The following is an 18,848-nucleotide window of genomic DNA, read 5'->3' on the forward strand; positions in this document are numbered from 1 at the left end:
TTTACGAACTCACGCTTCATTTATCTGAATTGAATTGAATAGTCTTTATTGTCATTGTATCAGTACAACGAAATTTGCGGTACAATCCCTTAAAGAGCACACACAGGTTTATTTCTCCTCAGTGACTCTAAACATGATACAAGGGGGAAAACAAGTAAGAAAGGAAACAAAAGTGTGGTTTCACTGAGTGACAGTGATCTTTTCAAGTAGCTCTAATCCAATAAGAACCAACAGGTTCTTAATCCAATTACTTTCTCTGGAGCCAAATCATTTCATCTGTCAATAACAGATTCTATTTCTGCTCTCTCTGCTCAGAGATGACATTAGAGGAAGTGAAGCACAAACTTCATTTTCAAAGTTCATGTTCAGCTCCCAAGAACACTTTGAAGTGGTGTTGGCGGACTTTTATATAATACGGACAACTTCTGCATAATTGAAATGGGTCTGAATAGGTTGAAGTTCTTTTAACAGATGGGATCAAAACATCCTGAAACATACAGATAAATGTACGACATTTAAAAAGTCTGCCTTTCACTTTTAACTTCATTTCATATTGAAGAAAATAATTAGAATATTAAACGTTTGTGCATGCGTGTTCAACACTGTGCTGCCTTTTCTTATAAATCGAAGATTGTGCAAGTGAAAAAAAAAAGTCCTGCGTCCTGATTTTTTGGTTCTTCAGCACAACCTTGACTTAACTGACGATTTCCACTTTGTGTGTGTGAAGGGGTCTCACGCCGCCATGCACTGCTCCTGTAATCAATAAGCATCGCTGTCCTGGAGCGTGCCAGCAGCGCCGCTATGCTCCGCTCCGTTTCAAATATTCTAATAAAACTGAGCACGCGTCAAGCTCATCAGAACAGATCAACCCAGGCAGGAAGTCAGAGAGAGCGTCTGGTCAATAAATGAAAAAAAGACATAATATATGTACTCACGTTGGTATTTTCTATCACATTAACGGATGTCTATATGCCGTCACTGGAGTCACAGTATGTCATTATTGTGTTTTCTGTTCTCCAGTATTTCTTTGCTCTTTAGTGGACGACACGTATAACATTGACGTAAAGTGGAGTCTGTTGTTTTTCCTCGGTAGATGATTTTTGTATCTATTTATATTTTTACGTTTTTATAATCTTTTAAACTTCACAATAGCTACTTTTTATTCACTACATTTGCTGGATGTGAAATGCTGCAGCTCTCTTGGAATGAACCTTTTATTAAGTTTAAGTTTTTTAATCTTTTTTTTTTCTTTTGCCTTGGGCTCACCTAGTTTTCATTTGCATCACCTATGATTCCAAAAAGTGTTAATTGTACATTTTAATTTCAATTCAACAGACAAAATGGGCATTTATTGACAACATTAGGCATGTGGATTTCTGAAAAGTGTTGTTTCCCCTCTCTGTTAGGAGCGAAGCTTTGTGTAGAAAAAATCAAATAAAGTCAAACACCTGAAGAGTGATACAAAGAGAGGTGGAATAGCTGTTTTTAGGTTGACATGTCTGCAGGAATGACAATGGGACCTAAATTAAGCTCCCATTGTCTTCTCTCTAACATGTTTCCTTTTAAGGGGGATACAACAGGCATACACAACTTACAAAGACACACACACACATTTACAAAGACACACACACACACACACACACACACATTTACAAAGACACACACGCCCTCTGCTGCAGCCCCATTGAGAGGTTAGTGACTCTTCACACATGCACGCAGTGAAGCATAGTTGTATCTTGCTGAGTGTCCGTTCACCTCTCAATCACGTACACACACACACACACACACACACACACACACACACCTACAAACACACACTCCCTGTGAGTCCTGATTCCTGACCTCGACTACATCTGCCACATTAGAACTATATCATGTACACACACACACACACACACACACACACACACACATGCACACACACAGTTTGAAAGAAGACAATATTAAGACGATGCACAGCTTAGTTTATCTGCGATGGCACTGTCCAACAGTAAGGGTGTAAACTTGAGCATTTTAAATTGATTTCATGTCCCCTTGTTGATCTACCAGGTCGGTCAGGTGACTTCACCACTACCACGCATAAATCATCGTAGACCTAGTTTTATCAGTGTCAGACATTAGTTTATAAAGAGGCGTTTTGAAGCTCTATGACGGTGGTCGTCATATTTATAAAGGTAATGACTGAACTTTCTATCAGTAAAGAAACAGGCAAAGAGGCGGGCCTTAAAGCCTCATGGTAAACAGCTCATTTGGCCAAAAATCCATCTCTGACCTTTGGACCAGAAAAGAAATAACCTTTAGACCCTAAACTAGTTTGTGGGACTCGGCTGTAAATGTTTGTATCTCTTTATGGAACCTAATGGAGACTATGACTGCTGTAGGTTTTGCAGACAGCCTGAAGTGGGCACCTGAGGAGCTGCAGTCTTTTGCACTCTTGCATTAGCTGCACTACTGAGTATATGGAATGTACTGAAAGTTTAGTAGTGCAGTATTTAGTGCAATTTGTGTTCATGCAGTGGCTGAGAGAAAGTGCAGGTGCATTCATTGTTCACCATCTGTGTGTGTGTGTGTCAGATAAAGGGGGGGCGGGTCAGCAGCAGGGAGGGCGTTCAGAGTCCTGATAGCTTGGGGGGGGAAGCTGTTGTTAAGTCTGGCAGGCCTTGCATAGATGACACTGGTGCAGGGAAGAGAGCATGTATATAAACAATCAATATCAATATTAATATCATCCATCATTCAAATCGAGAGCGTTTTTTGTACGACATAAACAATACCAATATTTCAAGGTCAACAATTCTTAATCTGCAGGATTCTTTTTAATTTCACCCAAACATCATTAAATAATCAGTCCTGCCTTCAGTCTCACTGTAAGCCGGTGAAAGAGATGACATTAGAGGAAGTGGAAGGCAGCAACACATAGCTTACTGATTTTGAAACAGTTTCTTCCCCATTCTTAAACCATCTTTAATAAACACAATCTAACTCACAAAGCAGCTGCAGCAGATGAAGCTGGACATCTCAAAGTGACACGTAGTGATGTTTAAGTTTATCTTGAAAATTAATAATTCTCTGGAGAAGTTTTCAGATTTGTGTATAACTTTATTTAAATGAGAAGCTGTTTAAAAAGGTGCATGGGTATTTGGTAAAACGACCCACATGAGAAGTGTGACACAAAGAAGGAGGAGAAGAGTCAGTGGGCTTCGAGGAAATCCTCGTCTTTGCTCAGCTAACAGGTGAGAGAGGGAAAGATTACAGCAGGAGGGAGAAAAAATAAAGAGTCAGAGAGGACTTCTGCCATCTTCCCTTTGCTGAGCAAACAGAAGAGTATAGCTGCGGGCTTTGAGGAAGGCAAGGAAGGAGAAAGAGAGGCAGGAAAATGGAGGGATGAACAGAAAACAGACCGAGAAAACAATAAAGCAGAAGAGAGCGTGAGACGTTTAAGGAGTGTTGGAGAGGGAGAGCGACGGTGCCGCCGGCTCCATCAACAGCTTCCTTTGTATGCACAGGCACGACTCTGATATGGAGCTACAGTAGAAGACACACACACACACACACACACACACACACACAATGCACTGATATACATCCAACTTGTGATCGGGTGTCTTACATATTACAAGCTGTTAAGTCTGCATTCAGAACAGATGTTTATTCATGACGAGTGCAGGAGGAGAATGTCAGGGCAGACCTGCTGCTTAGCCTGCACACACACACACACACACACACACACACACACACACACACACACATGGATGTATGGAGGTTATAGAACGGGATAGTTAGACTGTAACTGGTTTGCGTCCTGATCTGGTTTTAAGGAAGTTCAGGGCGTTTTCACAACTTACCTGATGGGTTCGGTTTAAACAAACTCGAGTGTGTTTGTGCGCTTTGAATCGAACCCTGGTGCCGTCTGTATCAAGGCGGCAGGATGAGCATGGTCATGGCTCAGGAGGATCAACGGCCTTTCAGCGACTCCAGAACATCGACAAATTGTTGCGGAGCTGCAGTTGTGCCGTTCTTTAAAACTGTATCATCTCGTGATGTTATTCATGAAAAATAAAAAGCAAACCAGAGCCAACATTTATCATTTATGATGTAGTCGTCCGGAGCAGCCATTGCCGGGCATGAGTCGACTAGTCTTTGTTTACTTTGAGATTGTTCCTGCAAAAAATGGGACAAATTACAAAGTAGTGTCCTCACACGTTTGTTCACTTGTAAAGTCCCCGTTTGAACACGGACCAAACTGGAGGTTATTAAGCAACAATGTCAAAATTGGTCAATGATTCAGAACAGAGCAAACGAACTTTAGGTGTGAAAACGCCCTCAGATTTGCAGCCAAGCATCACAGGACATTTTGGATTTTGACACTTGAAACTGATTGTTGCTTTTAAAGCACACTGGGCGAACATTTAGTCAAAAACATAGTCATACTCACTCTGTTATTTGTTTATTCTAGTCTTTTCTTTTCTGTGGGTGACAGGCACCTTGTTTGGTGACCTGACAGTGGCACTCACTAATGGAGTCTCTCTGAGTGTCACTACACAAACACACAAACACACACACACACAGTCCTGCCGAGAGGACTACACTTTTGATTGCACTTCAGCGCTCTGCTGGTATTGCCAAATTGCCACCTTTACCCCTCCTCCCCATCCGTCTCTGCCCCCCTGCGTCTCCTCCTGTCTGTGTGTGTCTTCTAAAACCAAACACCGGCGAAGGACAGGGAAGGACACGGCACAAAACACAGAGGTCAAAACACCACAGCACATCCAGAGCTGACAATTACACACTGCTAAAGCCCAGTGAAAACACTTAAATGTGCCAAGACAGCTGAGAGGGAATGTGAAGTGAAATCAACAGTTCAAGTGTGACAGCGGCAGTGACATCAACTGACTGTCAACTACGCTCTTTTTTTTTTCTCCATGCATGCTTAAAAACATTCATACATTTTGTCTCTTCCAAACACTTAAAGCTGCGGTCAGGATTTTAACAGGATCCTTCTTCTATTTTAAGCTCTTTTTACCGGCTTCTTATTATTTGCAGGATTTGTGTTAAAATGTCAATCAGTGTGTTAAAATGGTCTGTCAGTCTGTAATGGCCGTCTTTATCCTCACGTCATTCATTAGTCATGAACTTTAGTTCTGTACAAAACTGGACACATGGTAAAGACATGTGGAGACGCTGCCTTCCAGTCGGCGGCCCAGATGCTTTGAAACGTCTGCCAATAAGCCGGAGGTCTGAGGTTTCTGTCGACTCTTTCAGAAAAGCTGCTAAAAGTCCATCTGTTCAGACACTTTGTGGCATTTGATGTGTTATCTTTTGTCTTAAGTCTGTTCCTTGAATATCTGACGTCTGACATTTGTTTCGCTTCTTTGATTGAATTGGATTTTATCTTGTAACTGTCTGTGATGCTGAATCCATTCAACTCTGTCATCTCGGTGGGGAAGGGAAGCTTGTAGGAATTTGTAAATTTATTTTTATTTTTTTTTCCCAAGAGCATCTGCTGATCATGAACTGTCAAGACAGCAATCTGAGTAAGCTGCATGTTTGACAAGATTGTTTGGTTGCCATGGTAACCTGTCTGCAGGCGTCTGTGGGGAATTTGCACTCAAACATGAAGAAATGAAATGAAGAGAAGAGGTGTGTTTCTGCTGTAACCTGTAGCCCTTCTCAATCTTCTTTGATTAAATGACGCCTGGTTTTAAGTCATGTGAAAAACAACAGGACATTCAGGGCATTTTAAATATTCTTCTTCTGGATACGGAGGACAAAGGCTGAATGTTTCTGCCCCGACAGCTTTCTTTGTTTATTCTGACTAAGTCCAGAAAAGTTTGAGTCATAGAAAATGGCTCCACTCTGTTCTTTAACAAGCAAATAAAAACACGTGCCGGAGACGCTCTTCTTTAAAATATCTTTTGACAAGAAAAAAAAAATCTGCCATTGTGCCTTTACCAACATCGTCCCTGAGTGGGCGTGTCCATCTCTCGTCCTCCACATGGTGGGAGGGGTTGGACAGGTGAATGAAACATGTTTGAACCTAAGAGTGAAACAAACAAGATGGATGAACACAGAGCTGAAGAAACCCAGAGGGAGTTGGACTTCACTGTTTCTCAGGAAGGCGTTCAAGTATTCATAGTCTCAGTGAAGTGTCCATTGTTTTTTTTAAAGACACTTTTGTTGCCCAACGATGGCGGCCTCCATATTGGGCATGCTTTCTCAACCAAACTTTTGGTCAGTGTAACAGTCAAAGAGGAGGACCCGCCTTCAGCCTTCACCTGCCTAACCCAAACAGCTACAATTGAACACTTGCAGTTAGGTCAGTCACACCACTAATTATGAATTACTTATATTATTTACCTTACTATTAATTATTATTACTTACCTTACTATTACTTATTTTATTATTTATATTATTTACCTTTATAAAATAAAATCAGATTAAATCAAACGTTGGCACAAGCTATTCAGACCAAAATCCTTTTTTGTACCAGGACATATCTATTTATTTTTTAAACATCCACACAGGCTTCATTTTTCATCACTATATGTTGCTGCTTGGTTATTGTGTGATAAAATTCCTAAATGAACAAATGATCGAGGGGAATATTTGAGGAGGGTTCGTTGCTGTTCTACAGGGACCAGGATCTACAGGGACCAGGATCTCAATGTTTAGTGTGTTTAATAATAATTATAGCCAAAGACATATTTATTCTTTATGCAGAGTCTTAAGAGTTCTAACCTCGATGTATTCACCCAGCACATAGAGCACACAGTGACAGTGATGTATTGGTCGAGATGTCAACCCGCAGCATGATTCTTTTTCCATTTATCACTGACTCGATTTCAGGCTAAGGAGCAATTATAGAGCATTGAGTTAATAAAGCTGTCAGTCATCTGTTGACTGATCCAGTAACTCATTAAGTGATGGTGGTTGACGCCCACTGATGCCAGTTGAGACTTGAGTGATGGGAGACTGTGTGGGCAGGGGGCAGGTGTCTATCAAAGAGTTACGATCTTTTCACAACAAGACACATGTCGGCCTCTGAGTGTCATTAGAAATGTAAATCTGCTGTGTCATTTTAATATGGCCGGTTCTATCCCATTAGGCTCGTGATGGTGAGACCTCCTCTGACATTTTGTTCCGCAGTTTAAGTCTATTACATTTTCAGGAATACAGACTCGCTCAGAGTTCTCAAATGGAAGCGGGGAGTCAACAAAACTGCATTATTATGTGAGCACAAGTATGAGATTCATTGCCTTGAAATGATGGAGACAGAGCGAGAAAGACAGAGATAGAAAAAGGATCGTCGAGCGGAGGGGGGAGCGAGAGGTATGGATTATAGATTTCTGAAAGAGGAAAATATGAACTATTACTGAAGCCCAGCTGTGCTGTGCATGCAACTCGCTGAGTTGACACATACAGAATCTCAAATTCATCTATCATCCGCTCAGTCCTGTTCTGTGTTTCTTCGACTAACTGCGCTCCTTCTTATTGCTCGTATGTATGGATTACTTTTAGACTTTATTCTTCTTTTTCATCCACATATCAGACACACTGTCAACAACTGTAACTGTACACACATTGTGTTCGTTTTAATGTGACCCGGTGTGTGTGTGTGTGTGTGTGTGTGTGTGTGTGTGTGTGCGTGTGTGTGTTTAAATTTGGCTCCATTGAGATCATCATTTGCTGAGTCAGCTCTGAAGCAGCAGAACTACAGACACATATGGAAATATAGTGGCTTGATCAGCACTTTAAATAGATTTTAAACAATGCAAGTCTACAAAATAGGAATTTTTGCTTTGACCTTATGAAAGAGCTGAAGCCTTTATTTACTGATGACAGCATTGGTTACCTTTTTCTCAACCTAGAGATTTGAAAGTGAAAACAAATGTAACATTTATGCACATTATTTGGAAAGCCAAGTTATAAAAGGTGTTCATGCAAAAAGAAAAACATTGCATATCTTTATGCAACCTTAGAGAACCTTATGAGAACCTTGAATTTCCCTCGGGATTAATAAAGTATCTATCTATCTATCTATCTATCTATCTATCTATCTATCTATCTATCTATCTATCTATCTATCTATCTATCTATCTATCTATCTATCTATCTATCTATCCATCTATCCATCCATCTATCCATCCATCCATCCATCCATCCATCCATCCATCCATCCATCCATCCATCCATCCATCCATCCATCCATCCATCCATCCATCCATCCATCCATCAGTGAGCCAATCAATTTAAACAATGACGCTGCTGTGGAGTTTCATGGATTGGTTTACCATAACGTTACTTCTCGAGCACCGTCACGTCTTTTGAATCAGATCACTGGTGATAATGCACTCCAATTTTCTTCAGACGTTTTTGAATAAAAATGAAACCAAAAAGCAACACATTGGACTTTTTTGGTTGACTTAAAAAATGCTGTTGTTGCTGCGAGACAGTCATCGTTCGCCTCCAATCAAAGCAGCCCTGAAGATCAGCCAAACGTATCAAGTCTCTGAAATTTAAATCAGTAACCCAAAGTAAACTAACTACGTTAAAAATCAGCAGGATCAAAGTGATATCAAACGATTAATCAATCGGTTAATCTTTATTTGTATAGAATTTCTGTACTCTAATTGTACGCTAACTAAATGAGGTGAAACGATTATGTGTTCAAGGTCAGCTCAGACTATAAGGCAAAGGTGAAGGTCAGGATGATGTGTTCAAATGTATCGTCATGAAAAACTAAATATCAGTTTTGGCAAGAGTCTTGATTAAAGACTTGAATTGTTGAGGACTCTCAATAACGATATGAACATCAATAATAAGTTAACCATCCACTACTTATGCTGCTATCAAATTCATTTCTTTCATTTCTAAAGGGCCCAAAATACAGCTAATACTTCTGGTTTAGAAATGTTGCCACTTTGTGTCTTCTTTATTCAGATAGTCGTGTGACTTCTTTTGAATGATCAGCGGCAGCTCAGTTAAACGTTGTTTAACATTTCAGAGATTCCAGATGATATTCAGCGCTAAATATTTGGTCTGTCTCCAGTTATTGGCTGTCTCACACTGTGTGGCCTTTACTCAGCTCAGCACAGTGTGTGTCGACATATCTTTAGACAAACACACTCCTAATAACGCTCTCTCTCTCTCTCTCTCTCCCTTGTTCTCCTCCAAAGAAGTCTTGCCCTCTCTCTCTCTCTCTCTCTCTCTCTCTCTCTCTCTCTCTCTCTCTCTCCTTTGCCTTCTATCTGAGAGTGGGGCCGCACTGGATTTTCTACACCACATTGTTCAAACAAAGCAGAGAAAGAAGCCGGGCTCGACAGGGAGGGCTTAATATTAAAACCAGTTTCAAAGGAACGCTGATGCTCTGCACATGCTCAGAAGCACACTCTGAATACTGAATCTATCTTTAAGGAGAATGACTTCTGAAAAAATGTCTTGCTGACAGAAAAAAAAAATCCTCTGGCTCTTTGTCCACTATTGACCATATTTTCAGACTGATATTAATATGGAATATAGGATATTAAGAATGCACTATTGAGCGCTTAATATGGAAAGCTCTTTTCTCTGTTTTCTCTCGATTGATTCATTCTTTCATGGTATGGAAATGTATTGGCAGGTAGAAGCAGAGGGATGTTAATGCAGCATGGGTCAATACAGGAGCATGTGCAACAATTGATGTACCAAGTGAAATAGTAATGATGAGTGCATGCATTTTTCACATTTAGTTACTTTATTCCCTCATTCTTAGGATGATGCATTTCACAGTGTTCTAGTCCGTCCTACACTAACAACATGAAACAGAGACTGAAGCAAACTGACAGACGTTTCACACATTTCTGTGTTTTTGTTGAAGATGTTCATAGTCGACTTGTTTCCGTTTTTAATTCTAAATCTAATCTAAATTCAGAAAAGTCAGCTCGTCTCAAGGTACGAACACATGATTAAACTGCAGGTAAACACCTCTGTGCTCAATGCCGTTACACAATGCTTTGGTAACTCTGCCAGTTAAACCTGACACAAAAATAAAGATGCTCTGTTGATAACTTTATTTGGAGTTGAAGTAAAGTTGTAAATTAAAAAGGTAGTAAAAAAAAAAACATTCACTTAGTTCAACCAGTTTTTAGCCTTTTGTGGTGAAGCTGCTCGCTGCCCCCTCCCTTTGGAACTCAGTCCCCAAACCCATCTGTTCCTGCACACGCCTCCCAACATTTAAAACCATGCCCAAAACTCACCTTTTTAAATTAGCTTTTAATATGTAACTTTTTTCTTTTCTACTGTATTTTTTTATGATTTTCATATGTAAAGTGTCTTTGTGTAAAAGCGCTTACAAATAAAAGTATAACAGTTAGCTAATAGACAGTAGCTAATAACAGTTAGCTCGTCGCTAACTGCAACTTCATCTGAGACAAACAAGGCCTTTGGCCCAGCAGAGCAGTGTGCAGGTGAGCGAACCCAGCCTCTCATTCTGATGATTATGAAACAGTTTCTTTCCAATGTTCTTCTCCTTCCTTCTGTTCACTCTTCAGGCTTGGGCTAGCTTTTGTCTTTATTTATATCCCGTGTCTGTGCTACTGCGTCACAAAAGCATCATGGGAATTATGCCCTGGATTAATATTTTAACAATCCTACTTATGCAAAACTGGAAAATCCTGCAACATGTGTTGCAGGACACGTGTGTACTTCGTTGTACTGGACAGCCCCCATGGATTTGCTTCATTGTGGTGATTTTCTATGATGCGATCACAAATAAAACATCTGCATTTCTTTACGTCTTCAAAGCTTTTAAGAAGAAATAACATTTTGGATAGTGCAGCTTTACTGAGATAAAAATGGAAAACAAACAAGTTCAACTCCCCCTCATATGGATGCTCTGTAAAAGTCTGTAAAGGTACAGTCAGCTTTGTCTGAATACTTTTATCTGTTTTGCTGTTTTATTTTTTTCATAGGAAGAGGAAAGAGCTCAAGGGAGGAAAAGGTGAGCGCGACACAATGTGTTTGAGTTTCTTGTGGTTGCCACATTTCACCTTAAAATTGCTCGAGGAGTGTCCTTGGATGTGACCTCATTCCTCCTGAGACCTCATCTGTCATCACCGGCTGAAGTGGCAAAGGTTGGGTAGACTATTTTTCTAAATGGACTTCAAAGAAAATCCCTTCTGATGTGAAGAGTTTGTCCAAAAAATAAGCTTGAAAGTTTCACAACACAGCCATCTATGAAGAGAAAACTCTATCACTGCCGGTTTCTATAGTACATAAAGCATGAGCACCGCACCAAAACGTATATCCAAAGTCAACACAAGCAGATCACAAGTCTGATCTGATTGGCGGCCGATCTGCTCTGTTGTGATTGGCCAGTGGTTTGGCATGGTTCTCGGAAATGTTACGCCCATTTAACATATTGGGAATGCCGGCTGTTGATGTGAGCAGAGCAGCATGAGCTCGTGCCTGCTACAACAAGCTAATGGACTTGGATTAGTGAAATCATCGCGTAATGTGACATTACACTTCAATTTTCAACGAGGGAGACTCGGGACCGAGGGTTTCATGCAGCTACTGCTACCGCTAACAGGAGGACGTAGGAGAAGCCACGTTTCCTCAAATCAACCTGCTTAAACATGCACAAGGCCCCTATAACACACACTAAAGAGCAAATAAAACCAGAAAAAGCAGAATATGAGACCTATTCAGAGATGCATGACTACTTGCACAGCAGAACAGGCAGCAAACGATGAACAACAAACCATCCTCAGAAATACAAAGCAGTTCTCCTGTGATACATGTACAGATGTTCCGCTGTGCTCATGTTCCAGAAACGGATCCGGGCGCATGACAGACCGCAGTGCACAAAGAGTATGTGGGGATTGGGAGTTACCATTCATCTGATTGCTCCCAACAATGTGTGGATCTCCCAACAATGTGGATCATAAACTGTTCTAACGATACAAGGTTCCAATGTTCCCGAGTAAGAAAGCAATGCTTCTACATTAAGATAAGGTGACTGTAGTGTGTAAAGGAAACTGTGTCCTTGAATTTTGTGCTTTACCAGTATGATGGAGAAAGCACAGTCTGGCTAATCAAAAGAGTAATCAACCCTGTCACCCCTGCTCAAAGTCTAAACAGCACTTGTGGCTTACAATCAGTTGTCTCGTGACATAGAACGAGTCTTCATATTCAGGTACTTCCAATTCACTTCTTCAAAAAGGTAAAAGTGTGAAAGGTGAAAGGTGAAAGTGCTGCTTTTGAATAATTGATAGTAATTTATCATGGCAATAATCTATGTAAAGAACATTATGCAATGCCATAACAATGTATTAATTGGCTGTAAATGGCCTTCTATACTGGAGTGGCTAATGAGGTCTGCATGCTCTCAAATGGCTTTCATTGAAAAGAAGTTCCAAGAAGCTTAAAGAGGAACCCTCCAGTGTTAAACAATGAAACCAATTAGTCCAGAACAAAAAGTGCAGTTCCTCAAGTGTCCACTTGAGGCTTGGTGCAAAAAGCATGGAAAACACATTATGTCCCATATTAAAAGTGTCATTTTTTACAAACCGGCGGCGCACAGTCGCTATTTGCCACCAACTTAAGGCCGGTCTCCCCTTCTCCTTTTCCACCTGTTTCAACATTGTTAGACAGTCATGTTGAGATAGAATTTTCAATATGGTGACCGCCACTATTGGGCTTTATAATGTCCCTTCAGACGCCGCTGGATGACAGCAGGAATCCAGATATTTAATAGTTCTCTGACACAATAATATAAATACACTACTTCTAGCTAGCTGAAGGTATTTCTCACAGTTAACGTTATTGGTCCTATATTGTGCCGCCTATTGTTCTGCCCTCTGGTATGCATGATACTTAAAGAGTATGTACGACGTCTTTATAGCTGATTGACTTCAGCAGTCCTCCTATGATGCTACGGCTGTGTCTGAAACCACATAATAACTACACTACTCAAACACATACTGCATACTGCCTTATCCGCCCAAAGACAATTCAGCCTCTGTGCAGTTTTTACCAATAAGGAAATGTGGTATAGAGATCAAACATGTTCATGTCTTCTTTTGGACCTTTGAGCAGATGTTCACAGTGCTTCAAGTGGCACTATTTGAGGAACTACATTTTTTTTTTTTTTTTTTACAAACATGTCTGACATTGTGAAGCTATATCAAACAGTCAAAAAGTCAAATACAAGACTTTCAACAATAACACCAGTTGTTCTCTTTGATCGTCTTCACAATCTTACAACGACCGTTTGGGTTAGATTCAGACAACAGCGCAATTATAACTGTCAATCAAATTCAACAGATTTTAAAATAACATAGTCAGTTAATAGAGTACCAGATACTTTTTTTTTTACCTCGAAATCAGGCTAACATAATCTTTGGACTCTATAACAATGTCACACTATGTTTCTTCAAACTGACGGGGAGTCACGATTCCTGCTGCTGCTGGCCAGATGTTGCTCTTTTTTGGCATTTGCTCTAAAGACTGACGCTGTGATTTTCCTTGTGTGTTTTTTCCTTCATTAGGATTATTTGGGCAGATTTTCCAATTGTCCTTTTAATCCTTTGACAGCATCTGGAGGATTCCATTGTCGAAATGACCCTGACTAAAATAACCGGTGTGATCAAAGTGTGACCTGAAGCCTCAAAGTTGACGTGGGTTTTTTAAGGCAGTTAAAGAACTTAGTGTTTAGGGGTAGAAAACAGTCAAACATGAATGAGAAGTGTCATAACAAGGCTAATTTTGTTCAAAATTCATGAAGGAGAGTTTAAAAAGACAGCAAAAAAGGAGATAAAATGTGTGAAAGAAAACAGACAATAAAAGGGAAAAACACTTCTGATAAATTAAAATAAAATCTAAACATCTAAACTAAAATCTGGGGATTTCCTTCTGTCTGCATTCACACAGCCATGGTAAATACTCTGAAGCAGGAGCTGAAAAGTATCTTCTGAACACAGTTCTAGCAACTGAAAAAGTTTCCTGCGGTGCAGAAACAGGAAACTTGTTCTAATGGTTTAAAGATGCCTTTGACTGAAATGATCTATTTTGGCCATGTGTTGAAAAGATAGAAGGTTGCTGCTCATTTTTTAAATAAATACACCAAATATTTAAGATTAAAAAAGACAACATATTACAGTTTTTTGACCATGTAGTTGTTGCTTTTCAGATGTGAGAATCAACAGCTTTGATTTAAAAGGGTTGTGTTTGGTTTATGTTTCAAATGTGTTTTCTTTTTTCAGATAACCATTTCCTGTTCACTAATGTTTCTTAACCTTACATTTCCCATCTTCTCCTCTTTCTGCCTTTTTTTTAAAATAATTTTTTAGTGGTTTCACGTTACACTAAACAAACAGTGTAGATTAGATTCAAACATTTCTGTCAAAATGATATCTGTATGATGTCCCACAATTTAAAAAAAATGTTTAGGACCTCCTGCAACTAAAATCAGACTTTTCATGATCTTGAGTTTAAAACAAAATTTTTTTTTTTTTTTCAGCATCAATGGTAACACTAAGATAATACTTTTATTTTCACATTCAGTATTTAGATACAGCCAGCTCACTTTGAGTCACTCATCATGATCACATTGATGTCTTTGTCTCTAAATAATAAATACTGAGGAGGGAGTGCAGTCAGCACGAACACCACGAGTGGAAACATGCCGAGGCCTTGAGCTGGAGAAGGCTGATTTAAATCTTGAAATAAAAAATAAATAAATAAGTAAACACATTTTCAATTTCCTCTAAACCTACAAGATGATTGCCCTCTAAATATTTAAATGAAAAAGGTAGAAGAAATAAATTTAGAAAATTTCCAAACAATTGTTATGAACCAAGGCTGAGGAGAATGTAATGATTAGACTAGATGCTGCTAAGAATATAAAAAAAATAAATTAAAAAAAAAGGTGAAAATTTGAACCGACTAGTCCAGAAAGCCGCCTCCAGCTACGCTCCGTCGTCTCTGCAAACTTGGACATCTGACAGCGTGCGCTGCGGCGTTTGCATCCTGTCAACACTGATGATTCTGCTGGTATTGACTCATTGTATTTGACAACCACTCCTTTAAACAAGCATAAGTAATAATCAAGCATCACTTTATTTTTCTTTGGTGTGATATTGTTTCTCAAACACAAACAACAGCCGGCCTCTACAACACTCCGGCCAAAGAGAAAACACAGGATGGTTCTATTTTAATCATGGTGAGCTGTTTTTGATGAGTGTGGGGAGGAGACGTAGCTTTACGGGAGTGGACACAATAACATGAACACCTGTGTGGGATAATGCAATCTAATGAAATAAAAATGTCCGTTTCCACTTTATATCGAGCTCAGGTTTGACACTGAAGCATGCATGAGTGAAAAGAAAAAAAGGAGGAGAGGAAATGATCGAGACATGAGAGTTCAAGTCGAGGTGAAGGGGGTCATGAAGAAGGCTGGAAACAGAGAAGAAGAAAAAGACGGAAAAATCTGGAGGACAAATCAACGACAAGGACAAGAGCAGGAGAAGGAGGTAAATAAAAGATGAAGACGTTTGAACACAAAGACAAACAAACAATATGCATAAAGGTAGGATTAGAGGAATATTTCAGAAAAAGAAGAGGGAGAGGAAATAAGATGAGAAGAAGAGGACGGGTCACATGTTGAAAAGAAGGATGTTTGATAATGAAATGAGACAAAAGAATCGTGAAAAAGACAAGTGACAAAGAATACAACAACAGAGAGAGCGAGGGAGGGCTGGTGATGAACGAAGACAAACAGGAGATGGAGCGGAGGGGAGGAGCAGTGGAGCGTGTGTAATGTGTTGACAGCAGAAAGGTAGAGCGAGGGATAGATAGTGAGAGAGAGAGAGAGAGAGAGAGAGAGAGCAGAAGGCTTGTAAATGTTGAATGAGAGAAGTATACATGGCACTGTGACTCACTGGAGCTGCCCTAGCACTTGTGAGGGCAAGTGCTTTACACTTGTGCACACGCACACACACTCTCACTCTCTCTCTCTCTCTCTCTCTCTCTCTCCCTCACACACACACATGAATATTCTGTAAGCACTGCACATTTTATATTCATCCCTCAGCCGCTAACCCAAATAGTGCTTTAATCTTAACCCTAATCCACCTCCTGCAGCCAGATTACTCCCTTAAATATTCAATTATTGTGTAATTATGAAACATGAACTCTTGTGAAACACAAATAAGACAATCCTTGAGCATCTTTTATCTGTGCTCAGACTAAATCCACGCAGATTTTGCATACTGCACGTGCATGAAGTCCAGACAAAGGTAGAAATGCATGCAGCTGTAAATTTGAGGCTGCATAAAAAATCACACCTGCAAAATAAATAAATAAATAAATAGCTAAATAAAAACATGTCCTGAGATCAGAAATGGAATTACTGATTGTGTGAAATCACTGCAAAAATGTGTATGAGGCATTTTTTCAAGGGCAAACAGAGCATTGAATTTACGACAGGTAGAAAATAGGAAGTTTGCAACTGGACTGAGTGTACTACTCTGCATTGTGATTTGTCTCTGGTTTAGGTTGTGGTGCACATTTTGGTGTTCTGTATGAGAGAGTTGGTTTATCTTCTTTCCATCTGAAGGTTGGAGCATTGGTACAAATGTTGTTCATCAGGCCACACTGCACGAACTGACTTCTTCTTCATTTTCTCTCAGCAGCTGCTGCAGCCTTCGATCTCATGGACTCATCATGTATGACGTAAATCCACAAAGTCGTCCCGTCTTTGGAGGAGACGTTTTTAGAGTGTTTGCTCCGTCATCTCGAGTCATCAAAGACGAGAGCATCGCCTCCGCAGATTTTATAACCAGGCTCACGGATCATTCGACCACCGTATGCTCATCTGTCTTTATTTTATTTTTGTGAAACATGTATGCTGCAGAACTCTCTTAAAAAAAAGAGATCTTGTATCTCATGGAGAAGAAGTTCCCGGTAAAATAAAGGATAAATGAAGAATTAAATTCATTAAATGTTTAGCCGGTGTCGACGTGCACCGTCTCCTTCTTCCTCCCCCTCGGTGTCTTGTGAAGGCAGTACACCAGGCGAGCATAGTGCTTCATTTTTTTTTTCTCTCTCCCTGTTGGGCAGGTGAAATATTTATGAGTGTTTTAACCTCTGACTGACCCCAGTGCAGCATTACACGGGCCTTCTTGGAAAGTTCCCAGGTGGGAGGAAAAGGCGAGTGGAGAGCGAGGGTGCGTGATTACAGTGTCTGACGTGTCCAGAAGGATGACGTATATGTTCAACAAGACGTGATCCTTTACTGCGGATGCATCTAACATACATGTGTGACTGTGGTCTCTTGCATGCATCCATTTTTATCCCTCCGTGTGTTCTGTATAATTTCAGGCAGCCAAGCGTAGCTGTCAGCGCTCTGAGTGCCTCTTACTTTTTGCTGCTATTTTCTGTCGATTTTTTTCCTCCCGTTTTTCTTCCCCTGTCAGCATCTCTCATGTCTCCGCTGACAATGTTACTGTTCTATTGACAGGTCATAATTTTACACCCAGCAGTTGTTTGTGTGCGGCTTACGTGACTGAGTAATAACTGGGGGAAGAAAAAGGTTCGGTAACAGCTTAATTATGTCCTCTGTCACAATGTTTAAGGCAAATAAACCAAACCATGTCTTTGTCTTTTTTTTTTCTCTGCTGCTTCTGCACAATATTCTTTGTCCAAATGTGAGTCTCTTTATTTAAAGCTTCATACACGGCGCAACAAAAATGATTACTGCAGCCAAACTGGCTGCAGTTGGTTGTTTGCATAATCCTGACTTACTTTAATATTTATTCAATCAATAGATTTGTAAATGAATAAACCTGACAGTGTACAGATATCACCCCAGCATGAAGCCAAAAGTGAAGCGTAGAGAACGTAACCAATGAACAGAGCCGTCCATGTTTTCAACGTTCAACCACCACTTCTGCCAGCAAAGGTCGACAGGAGGAAGGTCAAACAGTAAGGTGCAGAAATGGGGCAGATGTCCACCTATAGCACAATCTGACCTTTCTGTGAATGAATGGATTCTCCCTCAGTGCGTCGATACTGGGACAAGGACGGTGGTCCAATCAAATGGTCTCATTGAGCTCTAGGAGTGTTTGGGTTTAGACTCCACCGTCTAGACTCCATGGGTTATAACATTACACCATTAATATCCTAACATCTTCAGAAATCTCTCCTGGATTTGCCATTCCCATGACTTTAATATTTCTCTCTGAAGCTCTGCTCAAAGCTCGGTTGGAGCCCTGAGGCCAACTCGCCATTTTTTACAGACTGAAGAAGCAACATGTCCATTCAGCAGCACATGTCAGCAAGCAAAGTTGTAAAAAAAAAAAAAAAAAAAAAAAAACTGCTGTGGAGTTTTTAAGAGTGGAGTGGACCTGCAGGACTCAGCAGACAGTCGTATGCTAATGTGTCAGACCTCAGGGCGTGCTACTGTCTGTGTGTGTGTGTGTGTTCAAAGTGTCATGGGCTGAGACTGGAGTGTGCAGAAAGACTATTGACGCATGTCCAAATCTCGGCCACTGTCTCTCTCGCCTCTCTCACACACACACACACATACACACACACACACACACACACACACACACTGTTCTCTGACACATCCCTGAGGCCGATCAGTCCATTGTACTGGCTCTCCAGTGAGCCATAGCTTTTACATATATTAAAATGAGCCTTGGGTACAGAGCTGCCCCCGAAGACCTGCTGCTCTCCGTCCACAGCGCACACACACACACACACACACACAGATGACACAGGCTGCAGAGCAGCAGTGTGTGTGCAGACAGGAGAGTAGAGAAGCCAGCAGACCGTATCTGAGGAAACATTGGTCTTTTCTTCT

The sequence above is a fragment of the Symphodus melops genome, assembly GCF_947650265.1.
Source record: "Symphodus melops genome assembly, chromosome: 2".
In the NCBI taxonomy this organism is placed as follows: Eukaryota; Metazoa; Chordata; class Actinopteri; order Labriformes; family Labridae; genus Symphodus; species Symphodus melops.